The sequence below is a fragment of the Panicum virgatum genome, chromosome 2N (assembly GCF_016808335.1).
Source record: "Panicum virgatum strain AP13 chromosome 2N, P.virgatum_v5, whole genome shotgun sequence".
Taxonomy (NCBI): domain Eukaryota; kingdom Viridiplantae; phylum Streptophyta; class Magnoliopsida; order Poales; family Poaceae; genus Panicum; species Panicum virgatum.
In genome coordinates this window covers 49,059,342-49,079,849 of record NC_053146.1, presented here as the reverse complement: position 1 = coordinate 49,079,849, position 20,508 = coordinate 49,059,342, and the positions used below count along the sequence as shown (strand labels likewise).

The 20,508-nt window shown below is 45.3% G+C and overlaps 1 long non-coding RNA gene and 2 pseudogenes across 1 annotated transcript; all 3 read left to right on the top strand.

Annotated features, from left to right (window-relative positions):
• LOC120660924 overlaps positions 1-5,278 on the top strand; it is a 43,061-nt pseudogene extending 37,783 nt beyond the window's left edge.
• Positions 5,279-7,835: 2,557 nt separating this feature from the next.
• LOC120660922 lies at positions 7,836-10,065 on the top strand. Its single transcript, XR_005669764.1, has 2 exons — positions 7,836-8,665; positions 9,272-10,065. It is a non-coding gene; the product is annotated as an uncharacterized LOC120660922 (long non-coding RNA).
• A 2,666-nt stretch (positions 10,066-12,731) lies between these two features.
• On the top strand, positions 12,732-15,253 carry LOC120660921 (annotated as a pseudogene).
• Positions 15,254-20,508: the final 5,255 nt, after the last annotated feature.

Sequence of the window (20,508 nt, the reverse complement as noted above, 5' to 3'; positions counted from 1 at the left end):
ACCCGACAGCCAGTCGGGTCGGGTCGGGTTCGGGTCGGGTCGGGCCGGGCCTATGTAAAATGTCGGGTTCCTTCGGGTTTTTCGGGTTTCGGGTCAAAATTTTTAGCCCGTGCCCGGCCCGTCAGTCATACCGGGTCAAAAATTTTGACCCGAGCCCGCCCATCAAACTCTTCGGGTCGGGTCGGGTCGGGCTATTTTCGGGCGGGTTGGGTCGGGTCCGTCGGGTCGGGCAGCCCATGCCCAGGTCTAGTGATGCCCTCCTGGTCCCGCCCTGGCCGCTGTACGGCCACCCGACACCTGCCTCCCGCCTCGCGACCTCCCCCACCCTCCCATCTGGCTCTCCCAAGGCCTTGGTCGGACAGCTAGGCCCGCGATAACGGCGCAGTGCTGTGGCCCACGGCCGACGCCCACCACGTCTTGTTCTAGCGCAGTCGTGCACCTCGTCGGAGTGCGCCTCCCCTGCCCCATCCTGCGGCTCCGCACGGTGGCAGCTGGATCCGCGCGCCACCCCCACTAACTCTGCCTAGCTGGCTCACGAACTAAACGAGCCAACTCGAACTGCCAAACGAGCCAAACTGAACCTTACTGCTAGCTTGCTATGATACTGAGGCGAGCCAAGCTAGCTCGAGCTAAAACGAGCTGAGCCGATCCACCCTTAGTTATGGCTCGAGTTGTTAATCGCTACCTCAGCTGACCCCAGTTACAAATCAAGAATAAACTCTTTTATAATTATTCTATGAGTATTTTGAATTTTTCTGTGAGTATTTTGAATTTTCATGTCGGGTTTTCACACATTGAAAAATCATGTTTTCTAGTAGTGATGGTGAATTTTTTCTAGTAGTTAACTAAATTTTACCATGTAAAGTATACTACCTTCCTTATTTGCAATGGAGAGTGTACGGGATCAAATTGATCTTGGCTTCGCTACTGTACGAGAGGATGATACTTCTTTTAAAGAAAAGGTATGTGGATGGGACCACTGGAATGTTGAACGTCGGTTATGCCAGACAGGTGGAGTTTAAGCAACATGCTACTATATCCAGATGCTATGGTACAAGTATTGCAATTTAAGTATTCACTATGCTAATGTTGCCAAACCATTAACATCACTGGCCGGTTGACGTATGTAGCTAGCTCAGGCCATTCGTCTTGCGGAGAACCCAAACACCCAAAGTTCCAGTTGGTCCAGACCTCCACGCCACAGTACTAGAAACACCAAGTGATCTTTGCATTCTCAGCAAGCAAGGAGGTCGCGGGATCGATTTCCTGCTGACCGACCAATCACGATGACGAGGAGCCAGATCTCGTCCTGCACTCTCCTCGCGATCCTCCTGCTCGCCGTACCGCTCCCGAACGCCGCCCAGGACCAGGCCGCGCTGCTGAGGCAGTTCGTCGAGTCCCGACGGGCCTAGAGAGCCGACGGCGGCCCTGCCGAGACGGACCCCTGGGCTGACCCGGTCACAGGGCCGTGCCGGCATAAATCGGGGCCTGTGCGAAATTCTGAAATGATGTCTATTAGACTAATTATTTTTATGTTTTTGGCTGTCAGAATAATATTTTCTAGATCGATTTGCAAAAAATATAGCTTCAATCGATCGTTTTCTAACATAAAAGATGAAAGAATAAAATTATAATTAATTTATTAAAGACTCAAAGGATACAAAGTATATATGTATATCAATACAGTTGGGGAATTAAAAAAATATCCTATTTACCCTCTCCTGGACACCAATTGCATTAGAGCCGGCCAAGTAGAAAGAATACAGGAAGTTAATGGGCTGCTACAAATTCTAAGGCCAAAAAAATGGGGGCATGTGCATCTAAGAATCACCAATTTGCACATCTACCTACAGATGTGTACCTCTTTGTAATTTTTTGTCCTCTCTTCCTCTAAAAAGATGGGACAGAGCGTCAAAAAAAATATGGGACTGGAGAAGTTGGGATTTGCGGTCAAAAGAGCTCACCGTGAAATAACAATGTGAGTAAACATCTCAGGTGCATTGTCTGTGTAAAATTGAATATGATTCTTCAAAACTAAAGACCTGAATATCTCCCGTATATGTTCAGCTAATTAATGTAATTACGGTCTTACGGACAGTGATTAATACAAAATATAAACAAGTTAGAACATAATAATAATGGCGTGATTCTTCTGATATGTTTTATTGATAATTCTTCTGCTATTGTTTCCGCAGTTGATTATGTTGCCAACTAGTTTATGGTTCAATCATTATGGGCACAGCTGTGTAATGACTGTCGTCTTCTATGGAAAGTTGGGAGTAATCCCAATTTAGTTTGAGCGGGGACAAATCCAGCTAAAGAACTATACGTCAAACTGGAACCTTCTTGGGCATCTGTTCTAGCAAATGTAAGGACAAACCAAGAATATATGTCCATGTACTGTATAAATTTGTTTACACAGTTGTAGGACCACAAGCCAAAATGTTCTCTTCTTGACTGTAAGCTTCGTTACGCATGCGTACAAGATGGAGCCCGACGACACTGTTCGGCTGCCGAATGTAGTATTCAATGGATCAAGGGCTAGACCAAATCTTCTCAAGATCCCAAACTGCTAATGATAAAGGTTCCAAAATTGATCGTTTCAAAAGTATTTTGGGTGACGTAACCCTGATCATAATATCAGTTGGACCTGTATAAAGCTCCTGCCTAGGCTTGATCATCTTGGCGTTCAGCATCTGATCTTGCTCATCAGGAATTTTTTTTAAAAAAAAACAAGATGAGAAGCATTTCCATATGCTTCCTTCTGCTCGTTTGCGTGGCTGCGCGGCAGGCGAATGCGTCACAAGAGGCTCGTCTGAGAGAATTCATCCAATCGAGAAGGAGCAGCAGTGCCTCCAGCGCAGATGCGCCGGCCTTCAGGATCACCAGAAGCCTCCGAGCAGAGTACTCTGTTACTGACCAGAGCGCTCTGAGGGAGGCCGACAAGATCACGGCGCTCCCCGGCCAGCCTAAGGGCGGCGCCGGCTTCAACCAGTACAGCGGGTACGTGACCGTCGACGAGAAGAACGGCCGTGCGCTCTTCTACTACTTCGTCGAAGCGACGAACGATGCAGCGACCAAGCCGCTGCTCCTGTGGCTTAACGGAGGTCAGTCAGGCTGCTGAGAAGTCTCTCCTACAGCTACAAATGGGAAGCATCTCTCATGTGCACGCCTGCTTTGCTTGATCTTTGCTGAATCTTGATGCGGTACAGGTCCTGGATGCTCATCGCTCGGCTATGGAGCAATGATAGAACTCGGCCCATTCCGCATAAACAGCGACAACAAAACGCTGAGCAGAAACGAGAACGCCTGGAACAACGGTGAGATGATGTTAACATCTTAGCAGTGTTCTTGTTTCCATTTCCTACACATAGTAGCCTGGCTGCCTTCTGATTGGGTATATCCAATTGTGAAAAAAATTGCAGAGGCCAACGTGCTCTTCCTGGAGTCACCTGCTGGTGTTGGATTCTCCTACTCCAACACATCTTCTGACTACAGTAAGAGCGGTGACCAAAGGACAGCAGAGGACGCGTTCGTCTTCCTGACCAATTGGATGGAGAGGTTCCCTGAGTACAAAGGGCGTGCTTTTTATATCTCCGGGGAGAGCTACGCCGGACACTATGTTCCTCAGCTCGCTACGGCTATCCTTAGTCACAATATGAATAGTAAAAGTAATATCATAAATCTACGGGCTATATTGGTGAGTAAATACTCAATTTTAGTCAATATCTAGTTCAGAAAAGCTTATGAATTTGTACAAATTTTCTTCCCTTTTTTTGGAACATATTCCAACAAGAGTTGAGGAATCTCTATCTTTTTAGGTTGGCAATGCATACCTTGACGATAATAAGAACACAAAGGGACAAATCGACTACTTGTGGAGCCATGGGGTGATATCAGATGAGGTGTGGGCCAACATTACCAGGACCTGCAAATTCAGTCCTTCGGATGGTAGCACATGCTCTGATGCTATGGCTGCATATGACTCTGGATACATTAGTGGGTACAACATATACGCTCCTGTTTGCATTAACGAACCCAATGGAAACTACTATCCCAGCAGCTATGTAAGAGCAATTCTTTTTTTATATTTTTATAACAAATTATAAGATCGTTTTGTTAGACATATTGTTGCTGATATGCTGTCTATTTATTAACTTCAAGTCACATTCAGTTGGGACTTTGTTTGCTTTCTGAAGAGTATTTCTTTTCTTTTTGCAAGATTATGAATAGTTTTTCTGTTCTAAATTCTACAGCTTCCGGGAATTGATCCGTGCAGCGACTACTATATCCACTCTTACCTGAACAATCCCATGGTGCAAAAGGCTTTGCATGCTAGAACGACAAAGTGGTCAGGCTGCACGTAAGATTGCTTAACTGTTGGGAGCAAAAGTTTCAAACAGGAAATTGAATCCTTCTACCTTACTAGTACCAGTTCTTAACTGATGTTCCTTTCGCAGAGATTTACACTGGAAAGATGCTCCAGTGTCCATGATGCCGACCATAAAATGGCTTCTGGAACATGGGCTACCCGTTTGGCTATACAGGTAAGTTGAGCGTCACATTTCTGAATTGACATCCAAAATCTGCATACTGCAAAGGATGTAACATGGGGGGAACACGTTTTCAGTGGCGACTTTGATGCCATCTGCCCGCTCACTGCGACAAGGTACTCCATCATTGACCTCGAGCTCTCGGTCATGGAGCCATGGCGCCTCTGGACAGCAAACAAAGAGGTAATCAAATAACACTCTCAATCCGGCCAGCACTTTGTTTTTTCTTTTTTTTTCGAACAAAATGGGGGGGGGGGGGGGGGGGGGGGGGGATCCCCACCTACTCATTTCATTCAATGAAAGTTAGCTTACAAAGAAGCATCCCCGGCATACCGGGGTTAGATTACAGAGGGGTGGAGAGTAGGAGAATGCAAGAAGTTAACAACAAGAGTGAAAGTAATCCTTCCAAGCTTGAATGTGGTGAGGCGCGCGCTTGTGACAAACTTTGGTGTATGCTTGCAGGTTGGAGGCTATGTTCAGCAGTACACGGGAGGTCTTGTGCTTGCTTCAGTGAGGGGAGCTGGCCATCAAGTTCCTTATTTCCAGCCTGATAGAGCACTAGTACTGGTCAGCTCCTTCTTGAAAGGAAAGCTTCCGCCTTATGTAGTGGAGCAGTAATTTGTGATGCAAATATAATGTAACCCTTTTTATGGAGTTCTGTGTGCGCGCGCGCTGAATGTTGATTGTTGTTGTTTGACATTAATTAGTTTCACAATTGTCATTAAGTGCCAAGACAATGTGATAAAAACGGCAATATCTCAATGCTGCAGAGCATATATTCATGGTACATCGTATAAGTCCTGAACTTCAGAACATGTCAATCATATTGATATTTAATTTTTTCTGTTACCCGTTTCATGTCAAAATATAATTTTTCTAGTTTTGTTCTAAGCTGAACCATAGTTTAACTGAGCTTATAAAAAAGAATAACAATATCCACGACACCAAATTAGTTCTAAGCTGGTGGATTTGCATGGGTGGGCGAGCAAGATTGGGAGGGAGAGGAAGGAGTGCGCGCGTGGCGGCATTTTGGGAGGCGGGCACGCGATGGGCTATACATAGGGGTGGTAAAGGGCTCAAAATTTTGAACTAGAAAATCTAAGAGCCGGGCTCTAATCTTATACAATTTTGACCTAAAAAGTTTAAGGGTTTTGTTGGGCTGTGAAGAGACCACCAGGGCCATGGCCCATTACCACCCCTAGGTATACATCGCCCCGCTACAAAAACACGAGACATCGCGTCTGAAGCCGTATTCGGCCCATCTTAGATTTCTGCAGCCCACGACGATGGTCTCTTTCCTTCTCTCGTTAGAGCCTTGGGGATGGACTATCAGTTAAACAATCACATAAAGTGAAATATTTTTTATATTGCTGGAATAATTGTTTAGACTTCAAAAAAAATATTCCGCTATTTGAAAAAATATTCCACAAAAAATCATCCAATTGTCTTCTTTTCTTTTTGAAGATTTTGTTGTAAGGAACATAGTGGCGCAGTCGGATTTTAATTTGGATGTACGGTTTTGAAAATTTTGCCTGTGTGACACGTTGGCGCAATCGAATTTTAATTGTCTTCCGCCTACCGTCTATGTGACACGTGTGATTCCTAATAGCCCCCTTGGGGAGGTCTGCATTGGGGGGTGGGGTGTTTCCGGCCTACAGGGAGCTCGGCGGTGGTGGTTGGTTATAGGTGGGCGGCGAGGCAGCAGACGCTGCCGGCCACGAGCCGTGAAGGATATCTGGTGGCATGTGGAGGCGGCGGGGGAGTCATGACGAACTCCCCATTGCTCAATGGAGATATGTTAGGTGGCAGAGGTTGGTGGCGACGAATTTGATGGTGGGAGACATCAGTGGTAGTGTTGGAAGGTGCCGTGGGGGCGAGCAACTCCGTCGTTGGTGGCACGGTTGCAAGCAACTCCAGTGGTGGTGCTCGGCAATGGTGAATTCGACGACTCCTACCGCCGCAGGCGAAAATGGAGGACCCCGCAGTTCGTCAAGGAGGGGGGGGGGGGGGGGGGCGGCACGCAAGCAGAACAACATTTTTTGTTAAAGAGCTGGACAGGACAGCTTTTGTGAGGGAGTGGCACACCACGTGGTGGCCCAGATTTGGGACGAGGAAGGGGGTTTGGCTATTTTACGGTCGACCATAGAGGAGGAGTTCCTACGGTCGATACTCCGACCGTACTTTTTTCCATTTTTAGTAACACTTTGTTTTTTTTTGAGAAAAAAGTTCAGAAAAATGTTTGAAGAGACAAATAATTTTTCAAGCGAAAATTTGGTGAGGTAGAAAAAAGTTTTCAAGAAAAATTTTGGTGAAATAAAAAATAACAAGAAAAAATTTGACAGAGAGAAAATTATGAAATAAACTGAAAAATTGCTAAATTTTTTTGCTAAAAAAATCGAGTAAAATTTTTTGTATCAAAAGAAGAAAAAAAAGAAAAAAGAGAAAAAAAAGAAAAACCTACCGCCGCCCGCCGCCGACCCGCCGCGCCTCCCTCCCCGCGTACCGCCAACTTCACCTCCCTCCCTTGCGGCGCCGCCGCCCCCAACCTGACGCACCGCCTCCCCACCACGCCGCACCGCCTCACCCCTGTGCCATGCCTGCCCGCCGCTCCGCGCCTCCTAGCCGCCGCCACCGCGCTTCCACACTGCCACCACTGCGCCAGCTCCGCCACCGGGAGGAAGGGGGAGGGGCTCCCCGCTGGATCCGCCGTGCCGCGCCACCCTGCCGCCGCCGCACCTCCCCGCCATCGCGTCGCGCCACTCGCCGTCGTGCCGGTCACCGCCGCCCGAAGCCGCTCGAGCCCGCCGGCCGATTGAGATCTGGCGAGGAAGAGATAAAGGGGGAGGGGGAAAGAGAAAGGGGAAAATGAAGGAGAAGGCGCGTGGAGTGGGAATCGATCGTGAGTTTGGGAACTCACGGTCGGTTGTAAAATCAATATTGGGGGAGGAAGGGCACAAGCCTAGAATTTCATAGTGTTTGATGTTGGTTATTTTTTCGTGTGAGTGGGCCAAATATTTGGGCTTTTGCCGACTGACATTCTTAAGATTCCGGTCCAATATTTCACAAGCATTCTTACGGTGCTAGGAAGAAAATACTCACATTGTGACATATGTAACTCTATATCGCCCAACCAACTACCAAAAGGAGACCTGCGAGAGGCTCAGCCGCTCAGCGTCATGTTCGCCAATGTCTTTGCGCCGCGTGGTGCTGCTGGGTCGCGTGTGGACGACGCTGTTTGTCAGCCCGCGATTATAGCCCTCGAATCGCGCTCGGAGGCTCTGACCGCTCAATTAAGCTGCTTCGTGTCCTCTCTTCACAAGTTCCAAAACACGTGTACAGGTGCACCGTCCTTGCCTCGCAAACGAATCGAAACACCACGGCTCGTGGCATCCTCCAACCGACCCCTCCCCTCTGGCCACCTCCGCCACCCTCTCTCCGGCCACCGGCGCCGAGGCGGACGCCCAGGGGCCAGCTCCTCCCCTGCTCCCTCCATCACCGGCGGCGGCGGCGCTCTGCTCCTCCTCGAGTGCGGCACGGCGGACCTCCGCTCCCCCTTCCCCCTCTCGGCCACGGTGGTCGAGCTCGCGTGCGCGCCAGCCGTCGGTGGCGCAGTAGGGGCCGGCGGCGCAGCAGAGCAATGGCCCTATCCCCGGCGAGATCCACCCCTCTCCCATGGCGGCGGCCAGATCCTTCCTCGCGGCGGCGCATCCTCCCTTCCCGAGCTCGCAGGCGGCCAGCTCAGTGCGGATCCGCGGCTCTCCTCCCTCCTCCGTCCTGGTGGAGCTCCCTCCCGCGCCGCCGGCCCTGTCGCTGCTCCGCAGCCACGGCCTGCAGCTTGCCTACAGGACACTAAAGAAAAAATGGGGATTAGGCGAGCATCGCCACACGTCGTCGGTCCGCCAGTCGCGTCAGCTCTACACGATGCCAAACGGAGATCTATGCGCCGTCCTTGACTGCGGAAAGCATCGCCCCCATCTGGTTCGTCTCTGCCTCCTCGCACTTGCCTTCCCCACCATCGTCAGGGTCCTCGAGCCGACGCCAGCTAGCTTCCTACCTTCTGCTCAGCTCTCAATCTGACAATCTCCTCGGCGTTGACGGCAAAGTTTGGAAAGGTAAGGGGTACGGTGCCTATGCCTTGCTGATTGGTTTATTTCCTTTTCTGTTTATTATTACATTTAATCTCTTCAATGCTTTTTGTGGTATTTGGCGATTGGTCAATATATATTAACATGAGCTCTGTCCCAATCCCAATCATAGCACAATCCGCCTCATTGCCCAAAGATTTATGCATCGTATGACTCAACTGATTAGCCAGAAAAATTGTGCCAAGTTCTTCCGCTGCTAATTTTTCAGGGATGTTTTGTTTGTGAATAGATTTGATGCTCACTGTCTATCCATCCTACAAGAAGTTACTTGGTAAAGATTGTTGCAAACCAGAAGTCTTTAGCATCATGCATATATACTGAGCTTTTCTCATATCATATTATCTACTCAACAATTGCTTCAACTTTATATTAGGATACAATACTGTGATATCTAATTTAGCAATTCACATAGTTCCGCTTTTTGAAGATTGCTTTTTCAATTGTCCTGTTGTACAATCATCTGATCAGAAATAAAATATTGTCTGATCGTTAACTACATTGTTCCACCTAATTGTCATTGCATCTATCAGATTTTAATCTAGAGAATATATGTATATGCCTTCCCAAGGTTAGTGGTGAGCACATGAATTCTTTCTTGCTGTCCTCGTGTATCCAATGCAAGGAGGCGGAATAGTGTATTTTGAGCAAGTATGCTAATAAGGTTCAACGATGGACAGTCGGCGTAAGTTTGGTGAACAATCAAATCTATCTATCTATAGGATTCAGAAGAAGCAAATCAGGTCAGCCGATGGCTTTGATAACGCCTTTTGTTTTTTTTTATGAAATTGATAACCCCTTTTGGTGATTATACATCGATTGTTCATCTCTTCCTCTATTCGTAAAGTTAGCTTCAGAAGGTTTCTACTTCTTTTTCCCTCAAGTTTATCTTTTTTTTGTTGCCTGATATGCGTTGAAACTCAAATCATTCTCGTACCGTTTCATGCTAATATCAGATACTTGCATATTATAGGTTTTCTTAAGCCCTCAGCCGTTGTATATGTGTTCAAAATTATATATGTACCCATCATGTCTACTTCAGCCTGTAGAAGCAGATTTTTTTTCCCACCATGAAACTCACAGATGGGATGGGGCTTTCCTCTGCTTTAAAAGGATAGTTGCTGACAAGAGTTACAACAACATGAAGGCACCTCCAAGAGCAGCATGAAGCAGAGCCATTAAGTGAAACCTTATGCATCTGTACCCTATACCATATTTGTGAGCTATTGTTGTTTCATTTTCGCAACCATGGTGAACCAAAACCTTTTTGCATATGAGTAGATTTTTAAAAGGTGAAAGATGTAATTTGCATTATGCATTATTCTTATCAAAAAGAAGGGTGTAATAGGTTAAATCTTTTTGCTTGCCTACAGCACATGGTACTGATACTTTTTATTATAATTTGTCTATGCAATGATATAGTCATTTATGCTTTGCAAATCCTATAGCTCTTAATCAACGCAGGTTTAGTCTTTGCAAATCTGAATAACTGGTTATTATGCCATCTTTATGGTTAAACTATAATTCATGCCTTTCCATACTATTTTTAAGTCTACCCCGTCCTTTCCACACTATTTAAAATTCTCCCTGCCGTCAGGATGACCTTGCAATTTCCTCTTGATTGAACTATTGTATGATTAAAAGGGGACAAATAAACCTACACCTAGATATAATTATCGGACACAATGACTACACTAATAGTATAACGTTGACAACACAGACCATCCACGCCATCTCTACAGTCGCGGCGTTAGCGCGCCCACCATCCTAGTTTTTTTTGCAAATGCCCCGTAAAAACAAATCATGCATAGATCGATGCTATTATTGTGCCTGGGGGGTCATTATTTATTTTGTTTGCATGTATGTGCATTGGAGTACCTCATACACGATCTATCTATTATCTTATTATTTGGTCAACAAACAGAGCCTCCACATTCTTTTTAAGATCTAAAAATTTCTACGTTAATCGAAAAAATTAAAATTACCCACCACTACCATTACTAAAAAATTAACCTAAAATACTCATATACATGTTTATAAATTATCCAACAATGCCATGAAAATATATTTCTATTTATAAATTAAATCTATCCATTGTTTTGTGTATCAAGCTACATATCGTGCATACCTATAGGATACTAGCTACACAATCAATTAATATATTTTTACCACACGTATATCTTATTATATTACCAAAATCCCAAATGTACCTTCATGATTATATTATTATTAGTCAAAATAAACAAGATAATTTTAGACTTTGTGCTATATTAGACTACCACCTGGCCTGCAGTGATCATGATGAGAGGGTGGCCAAAGTTGGGCCAGTGATGAGGATCATGGAGTTGGAGGTTAAGAGCAAGGGTAAGCGCCGCGCCGCAAACTTCTTCATCCTCCGTGGAGTCTGGAGACTGTCCATCACCTACTGCCTACTAGTGATATATGAATGTGCATGTCCGTAGGCCCAATGCAAGCACAAGGTCACTGCACATCCAACCTAATTCTTTTTCGCAATCCTCCTGCATCCCTTGTCCTTGCCGAGGGAGGATCCTTGACATTACTCCAAAGGTTTGTTGTCGACATTGATACAAAACACTACCACACCTCACAATTAACACCACAAGCTCAAAAAAAAACACCACAAGTAGATAAGGAATCATGACAATATCGATCAGGCCATGATTGGTGAACATAGATTGCTGAAATTCTGAACGGAATCTTGTGCTTTGCACTATAGAGATTTGTTGGCTTCCAAAAAACAAGAAATTTGGATTGATTGTTCCCCAACAGAAACTAGGCCATGGAGCATGGCACCAGATAACATACGACAGATTTAAACATAATAGCAATAGATGACCAAGAGGATCATAAAGTAGAGAAGCTGTTAAAGGAATAACTGAGTCAGTTGAACTAAGCAGTAGGCAGCATTACTGCAAGGGCTGGTAAATAAGAAACATGTTACTACTACTAGCGATTGGTAAGATAGGCAGTCATGACAGAATTTGGATTGTGCGCTTCATGCGGCCACATCACTGACAAAGAAAGATGTAGGCAAAAGGAGTCACCACTACACTAGTAGCAGAGAAGCACTCTTGATTACTGAAACAAGTAGCATGCAATGAGAAAAATTTAAATTTATAGTAATAATTAGATAAAAATATAAAATATATTTAGAATATCAATACTAGCCGCGCAAATACGAGTCCCCTCACTGGTGAGTTACGAAATGGATGCTGGATCTCTCGCCATTATTATTGGGTCCGACCTGCAGCAAAAGGTTGGGGCCTGTAACACACAGAACATAGGAAAAATTGCCAAATCATGTCTTAACAGAGAAGGCAATGTATCAGATGCAAACAAATCTCTCCGTGAAAACTTTGCAAACTTCAATCTAAACCACCGGATCAACATCCAAGGGGCATGAGGGAGGGGGATAGTTTTACAATTAACCGCCCGCTCTTGAATTAAGGAATCACATTTTTTTCAAATCCCCCCTCCCACTCCCTCTGCACCTCCCTTAGATGTTGATCTGGTGGTTCAGATTGAAGTTTGCATAGTTTCCACGGAGAGGTTGGTTTGCACCGGATATGTTCCCAACAGAGAATGCTTGTAAAGAATGGACCAAAGGCTATACACACTACAACAAAAAGAAATCCTAACGGCCGCGCCTGCTACTAATCTACGCATAAGGTTCGCTCTCATTAGCCGGCAACATGTCCTTTCTCTCGTCGAACCATTCCCATCTCCGCGAAGGAAACTGTGGTGGAGACTGGAGAGATACTAGCTCCGCTCTAGACCAGCCTGGAGAGGAAACAACCATAGAACAGCAGAACGTACAATGGTTACGGCTTGCTGCACGAAGTGTTGCACTGCTCGTTCTCACTTGAAAAAAGCCATCGTAGGATCCAAAACGTAAAGATCGACGCACATTCTTCAGAAGGAAAAAAAATTCCGAGTCCCCCGTCAAGGGTCTATATAAACCCTTGCCAAGCGAACTGTAAATCTCGCAGAGATCGACACGCATTTCACAGTGAAGATGAGGAACACGGCTTCCCTCTTCTACTTGCTGCTCCTCATCTGCGCCGCTGCGCGGCACGCAGATGCGTCCCAAGAGGCTCAACTGAGAGAGTTCATCAGGTCCAGGACGAACAGTCGTAGCGATAGGGGCACGTTTAAGGTGAGCAACATTGGTCAGAGGGTTGCCAGCAGCCTTCAGAGAACAAGCTACTCCGGCGGCGCGGACCAGAGCGCCCTGAAGGCGGCTGACAAGATCACGTCGCTGCCGGGGCAACCAGACGGCGTCGACTTCGACCAGTACGGTGGGTACATCACCGTCAACGAGGAGAACGGCCGCGCGCTCTTCTACTACTTCGTGGAGGCGCCGCAGGATGCCTCGACAAAGCCGCTGCTCCTGTGGCTTAATGGAGGTAAGCATCAGGCAGTTATGTGTTGACACACCACTGTCTCGCGCGCTCTTACAGGACACCGGTGTTCCCGTTCACAGGGCCAGGATGCTCCTCGCTTGGCTATGGAGCAATGCAAGAACTGGGCCCGTTCCGTGTAAAAAGCGACAACAAGACGCTGAGCAGGAACAAGCATGCTTGGAACAACGGTAACTTGCATTGGGCAGCTTGCATTACCCCTTTTGTTTAAGTTTGAAAAACACTGAAAATTTCCATGTATGTAACTCTAACGGGATAATGAAAAAAAATGCAGTGGCTAATGTGATCTTCTTGGAATCGCCGGCCGGTGTTGGCTTTTCTTACTCCAACACCTCTTCGGACTATGACCGCAGTGGAGACCAGAGGACAGCGGATGATGCCTACTTGTTTCTGATTAACTGGTTGGAGCGTTTCCCTGAGTACAAAAGCCGTCCCTTCTACATCTCCGGGGAGAGCTTCGCCGGACACTACGTGCCCGAGCTTGCTGCCACCATCCTCATCCAGAATTCGTACAACGGCAAGACAGCCATAAACCTACGGGGCATCTTGGTATGACCTGAATTTTTTTTTATTTGAAGCAACATGCAGGTTATTATAACCGTACAATTACCACCAGAGAACGACAAATTTCTGACGGCCAGAAACCGACAGGAGATGCTAAAAAACTGTTAGGAATGTAAATCCTAACAGTCAACCTGCATGCCCTTAATGGATATTCTCATTATATTCCTTTTCGTTCAAGGTTGGAGATCCTCTTCTGGACTGGAATAAGAACTTCAAGGGTCGAGTTGACTACTTCTGGACCCACGGATCAATGTCAGACGAGGTCTTCGCCAACATAACTAGGCACTGTGATTTTGACGACTCAGACGGCGTGGTGTGCGAGGGCGCTATAGAAGCTTTCGATCCTGGACTAATTGACTGTTGTTATATGCTCCAGTCTGTGTTGATGCGGCCAACGGAGCATACTACCCCAGTGGCTACGTAAGACTACGACGACTCATGTTTCACTACTGTGATGTTCTTAAATTTGGTTCTGCCAAAATTACACAGTTCTAAAATCGCTAACCATTTTCCACACTACACAGTTACCTGGGTATGATCCCTGCAGCGACTATTACACCTACGCCTACCTCAATGACCCAGCAGTGCAGAATGCTTTCCACGCTAGAATGACAAACTGGTCAGGATGCACGTAAGATCTTTTGATTGGACCTAATCACGCTGATCTAATATTAGTTACTCCCTCCGTTCCAAATTATAATTCAAAAGTATCACTTCTTTTGTTGTGGCTTATTTTATTAATAAAAATTCTTCAAGAATGATTTAAATTTGACTATATTTGCAAAAAATCTATGAATAAGGCGAGTGGTCAAACCTAGGATAAAAAAAGGTAAACAAATTATAATTTGGAACGAAGGGGTAGCTAACAAAACGCTGCCTTGTTTCACCTCAAACTCGTGGGGGATTTTGCAGAAACTTGCACTGGAAAGATGCACCAATTTCAATGGTGCCAACAATCTCGTGGCTAATTGAGAAGAAGCTGCCTGTCTGGATTTTTAGGTAATTAAGTATTGTCCAATTAGGACCATAGTACAATTATATGTAAACATTCCTGCATAATGCAATGATTCTGCACTTTTTTCAGTGGTGATTTTGATTCCATATGCCCACTCCCCGCTACGAGGTATTCCATCCATGACCTTAACCTGCACGTCACAACCCCATGGCGCCCGTGGACAGTAAACATGGAGGTATGTTTCATCAGTACCTGATGTGCTCACTTTAAAATGGAAGCATCTTTTCTATATAAATGATTCCACTCCTGTAGGATTGCTGCTTGTTTCTTATGAAAGTCAGTATGAGAACCTCATATGCTCCAAACCGAGCATTACATGTTTATGTGAACTACAACCTTGTAAGCATGAAATTCATGACTTCTGAATGTTTGCGCTTGCAGGTAGGAGGATATGTTCAACAGTACAAGGGAGGATTCACATTTGCTTCCGTTAGAGGAGCTGGTCACATGGTTCCGTCCTTCCAACCTGAGAGAGGACTAGCATTGCTAGACTCCTTCCTGAAAGGGATGCTCCCACCATACGTTCCGGAGCAGTGATTTCATAAATGAACTGTCTTGTTGCTCAGTGGCAAACTCAATAAACAAGAGCTGTGGTGGGGGCAGAGAGTTGCCTCTGGCACTTATTCGATGTTAAATTTCTGCGGGAAACTTTGCTTGGTGTTCGTTTTACATTAGCTGGTTGTGGTTAAAATGAAAAGGTTCGTGTTCCCAAAGTGGGCATGGATTTTCTGGTTGTGATACGACTTGAAACAAGACAAATGTTGTGCCATGTGTACTTTTGAATGTCTGCACTTGTGAAGAGTGTATGCCGATGGGAGACGATGCAATCAGGGTTTACAATTTCGGTAAACAAATTTATAAACACGAAATATCGGAAACTTCGGATCAAATTTAAATAAATTCAAAATAAATTTAAAAAAATTGGCACGATTTTGTTTGAGACTATATCTATCCCATAATACATCACAATTGCACATAACAACAAAGAAATAATGCAACATATCACAATATATTACAACCTGTGGTAAACAACATAATCTGAGCAAATTTTACATTAGAATCTGACATATCAGCAATTTTGGGCCAGCTTGGTATAGAAACTGGGCCACTTTTAGAGTTTTTGTGCAGGCTATAGATGGGACGGCCAATGGGAAAGGCCATTTTTTGTCCAGTTTGGCGTGCGAGTCTAAATTTGGCTGAAAAAATTTAACCGGAATATAATTTTTTGCCCCCCCCCCCCTTCCATCCACCCACCGATAAGAGTGATATTTCAGATTTCTCGCTGAAATTGTGTGAACCTTGGATGCAATAAACTCCATGTGTTGTCTATTATGTCTTCCAAGTTCCAACTAAGCTTATTCTAAGGAAAATGATCCTATTAAGTCACTACTTATGATTTTAGTAATTATGTGATAACATAATCACTGGGACTAATGATTTTATAAACATTTGTAGTCTTAGTCCCATGGGTGAAATCCAAATCATAGCAACGTCATCCAAAACAAGCGATACAAATCATAGCAACTGCAAGTCATAGTAAAATCCAGGACGTCCAAACGATAACTGATCATGTCCAAAGTACCGGGTGATGAATCACCTTTTTTTCTTTCATGCAATTAGTGATCTGCAACATACAAATATGAGACCATCAGATCATCTGGTGCTTTGGACATGATTATTTGTCATTTGGACATCCTAGATTTTTGCTATGACTTGCACTTGCTATGATTTGGATCACTTGTTTTGGACAATGTTCTATGATTTGCACTTCATCCATAAAACATAAAGATCCTACAAATATATATGCTCACAGACATGTTAATTTCAATAACTATGTTACCACTCAATCATCAAAATCACAATTAATGACCAAATGAGGCTATTTCTCTTACACTTAACGAATGAAATGTGTGTCATTCACATCAGACAAAGAGAGAGTAAGGATAATTAAAGTAGAAAACATAAATATTAGGTTCCAAAGTGTTTTTATGTCATGTAGATAAATTTTTACATGTGGATATGCCACGTATGCAAATTTATCCATGTTAGCATGCCACCTAAGCAAAACCACCCTTCAAACCTGTCTATAATGTTATTTAGATGGTTTTAAATAATTTAGGGTTTGCAATTGTCACACCCGGTTTCAAGGACAAAACCGAATGCATAGCTATATGTATGCCAGGATCAAGTTTCATACATGTAGAGACATCATAAGTGAATAATCAGTAACAGTATCACGAAAAAGAGAACTAAAACAAATAAAAGACTATCAGAGTTTACAGCTTATCCTGGAAACGAAGGCTCCAAACTTCACAGGCAATCGACTGGGGGTTGCGCACGCCTAGAACTCAGCATCATCTTCAAAAATCTTCACAGCAACTTTCTCTTCTGAGCAGCAGTAAGCAAGGGTGAGTACACTTATGGTTGGTACTCAGCAAGGCCACAAGAAATAACCAGAAAATGATTTAAATCCATCTTTAAGTTTATTAATCATGTGAGGGTCCAAGCCGCTCCTGACCGTGAGCACGGCTAACCGGTTAGTTTTAACTCTGCAGAGGTTGTACACTTTCACCACAATTCGCGTAAAAGTTCCGAAGAACTTTGAACCCAACCACGCATATGTGCTGATCAGGCACAATACCACACTTCCGAGGTGTGATTGCATAGGGACGCTACGAGGCCTTTACAAAGAATTCCTATATGTATGTGTTGGTCCCTGCCGTGCGGTCCCTCAGAAGACGCAGCTTCCTTCACCCGCTCCACAACACAAATTCATAACCACCAAGCAGAACAACCCCAACACAACATATAGTTCATCTAATTACTTAGCCAAGACCAGAGCCCATTAGTATTGTGGTTGTACGGTTTTCTTGGGTGGTTCTCCATGTTCCAATTAGATCATCATAATACTCTTGTAAATAAGCATAGACAGAAAGATGGTTAGGGTCACTTGCGTTTCTCCAATGAAAAGCTACTCTTACTGCTCTTCAGCTTTTTCTCACTTGGAACTCTTGATCTTCAACCTTCAAACAGCGATCCTTCTACTCGGAGCAAACATCGGGCAAACATACAAAGCAAACAACAAGATATATCTAAGAACAATACACCAAACAAAAGAAAAGCTTTAAGAGAGCGTACTAACGGATAGGGCTTGCTGCTACGGTTACGAGAGCGCAAGAAACACAGAAAACGGAACTAAAATGGTGATTCTATGGGATAAACAATGCTTTAGGGATCTAGTCGTGATTAACTAAAAGGTTAAGGACTAATAGAAAAGATTTGCAAGACACAGAAAACTATGCTCACAGAGGATAACAAGGTCATAAAGCTATTGCACACGTTACAAGGATCATGTGAGCGCAAGAATCGATGAAAACGGAGTTAAAACGTGAAAGATATGGCTAAAACAAGGTTCTAGGGGCTTATTTGTGAGAGTTTTGAACTTCCAGGGGCTAGCTCTAAAGAAACCAGGGGCCTAAACATAATTAAACCTTATATGCAGGGGTTAGATTGCAAAAACACGATTCACGGACGGCGGGTTAGATTTTAGATAAACTCAGGGTTTAAAACGTAAAAGGAAGGACCTATATGTAATTATTTTTGAACACTGATGGACTGCGGGTTTATTTTGTGGAAACTGAGGGACTCTTTTGCAAAAGGCCAAGGACGGCTCAGATCTGGCTTGGTTCTGGTGGATCGGATCCGTTGGATCTCGATCCAACGGTGGAAGGCGGTTAGGCTCAGCTGGAGGGAGACGGCTCGGCTCGATTGCGCGGCTCCAGACACAGGGGAGCAGCTGACGGCTCGGCGCTGGCTCGGTAGTGGCTCGGGGCGGGGCGAGCGGCGCTGGGCGCGGCCGGCGGCGAGCTAGGCGGCGGCGGGGTCGCCGGCGCAGGCCAAAACGGCCATCCGGGCTCGTTTAACTCGGGTTTTGGGATGGAGAGCGAGCGCGCGACGTCGCGAACCCGATGGCGGGATCTGCGCGACGCGCAGAGGCGGCGGGGCGGAGCAAAGCTCCGGCGAGCAAAATCCGGGCGGAGCAGAGTGAGAGGGAGGGAGAGAAGGGGTCGACGAGCGTTCTCTCTACCTCGCGGAGCTCCTGGGCGGCGAACTTGTCGAGGATAGGAGGCGGAGCGGCGGGTCGGCGTCGAGCCAGAGATCGGCGGCTCCAATGGCGACGCGGGCTAGGGTTTGGGGCAAAGGGCGGCGGCGCGGATAGGAAAAGGTTCCCAGGGGGCGGTGCGGCGCTTATATAGGGGCGGAGCAGACCGCCTTGGCGTGCGGGCCAAGGGCAGGCCGGCGAGGCGGGGCGCAGCCGGACTCTGCAAGAGTCCCGGTCGGGCGCGAGGAGGAGGACGGCCCCGACAGGAGGGCCCCGCCTGTCGGTGGGCTGCGGGAGGGGGCAGCGTCGGGTTGGGCCTAGACGAGGAGATGGGCCGCGCGCGGGGGAGGTGCTGGGCTGCGAGGAAAGCGAAGCGGGCTGCGGGAGAGGGAAACGGGCGGGCCGCCGGGGAGGAAAAAAAATGCTGGGCCGGCTTGGAGTTTTAGGCTGAAAGAGGTTTTTTTTTTGCAAGAGATTCAAACAAATTCAATTTGAATTCAAATTTGAAGAATTCAAATTCAAATTGAACCACAACATTAAAACAATGCAAGGGTAGCATGAGTGCAACACGCAACTAATTTCATTTTATTTTATTTTTTTTTAAATCCAAACAAACTTTATTTATTTTTACTAAATTCCCTGTGAAGAAAAATAAATGTTGAGAAAATTTTAAAATTATGAGAAAATTATTGTTTTATTTTTAATTTTAATCACATCTTGAAATTTAAAAATTTCAGGGTGTGACAGAACTACCCCCCTTAAAAGGAATCTCGTCCCGAGATTCACAAGGCTAGCAAGAGGCAAAAGTTTTAGGTGGGTAGCATCCAACACATATAACTTTCTTCTCGATTATTCCATCTTACAAAGTCTCCTCAAACATACTTCTTTATTCTCCGCAACTCATGCCAAACACTTCATGTATACTCAATCTAATTCCACCTTTAACTATCCATTCTTTTTCTCAACTTCGTTGGCCCATCCATCGATGAACTTCCATCGTACCTTGAGTAAGTGATTTGAATAGAGCTTGGTTGTTTCTTTCTGGCTTGGGGTCTTGTATCACCTCTCAAGTCTTCATGTACTTTTGTCATGGAGTTAATTATCATTTTTCATTTTTTTTACACCAACTGGCAAGGTGTCCATCTTCTCCACACTTGAGACAGTATAGTCCAATATCATGGAATCTAGTCTTCTTACGCTTTGTTGGACATCCATTGGTATAGTGCCTTTCTTTACAGAACACATTCTCTTAGCATACTCATCCTAGCTTCATCGTCTTGTGGAACATCTGTTGGCATAGTGCCCTTTTCCACCACATTTATAGCACAGTACTCTTTTAATACGCCCATCTCGATTACCTTTATGCTGCATCTCCACTCTTGGTGGAATGGCTTGTGCACCAAGATTCTTCTTGATAGAGTTGTCATATGGAGGTTGAACCACTTCAGGTTGTAGTTGGTTGAAACTGGGTTGAACACTTCTATCTGCCAATGGTTGTTGTAACTCCATCTTCTCTTGGCTTGCTTTACCAATTTGTTTCTTGGACTGCTTGCTTCTTTTAGGTTGAAACTCTTTGAAAGTGATAGTCCAATCCTCGAGGTTTATAGTCGGATTTCTATCTTCAGCTTGAGTAACTCCTTCTAGGTTTGGAACGTGCATAGATAACTTTCTATTGATATCTGAATGATAA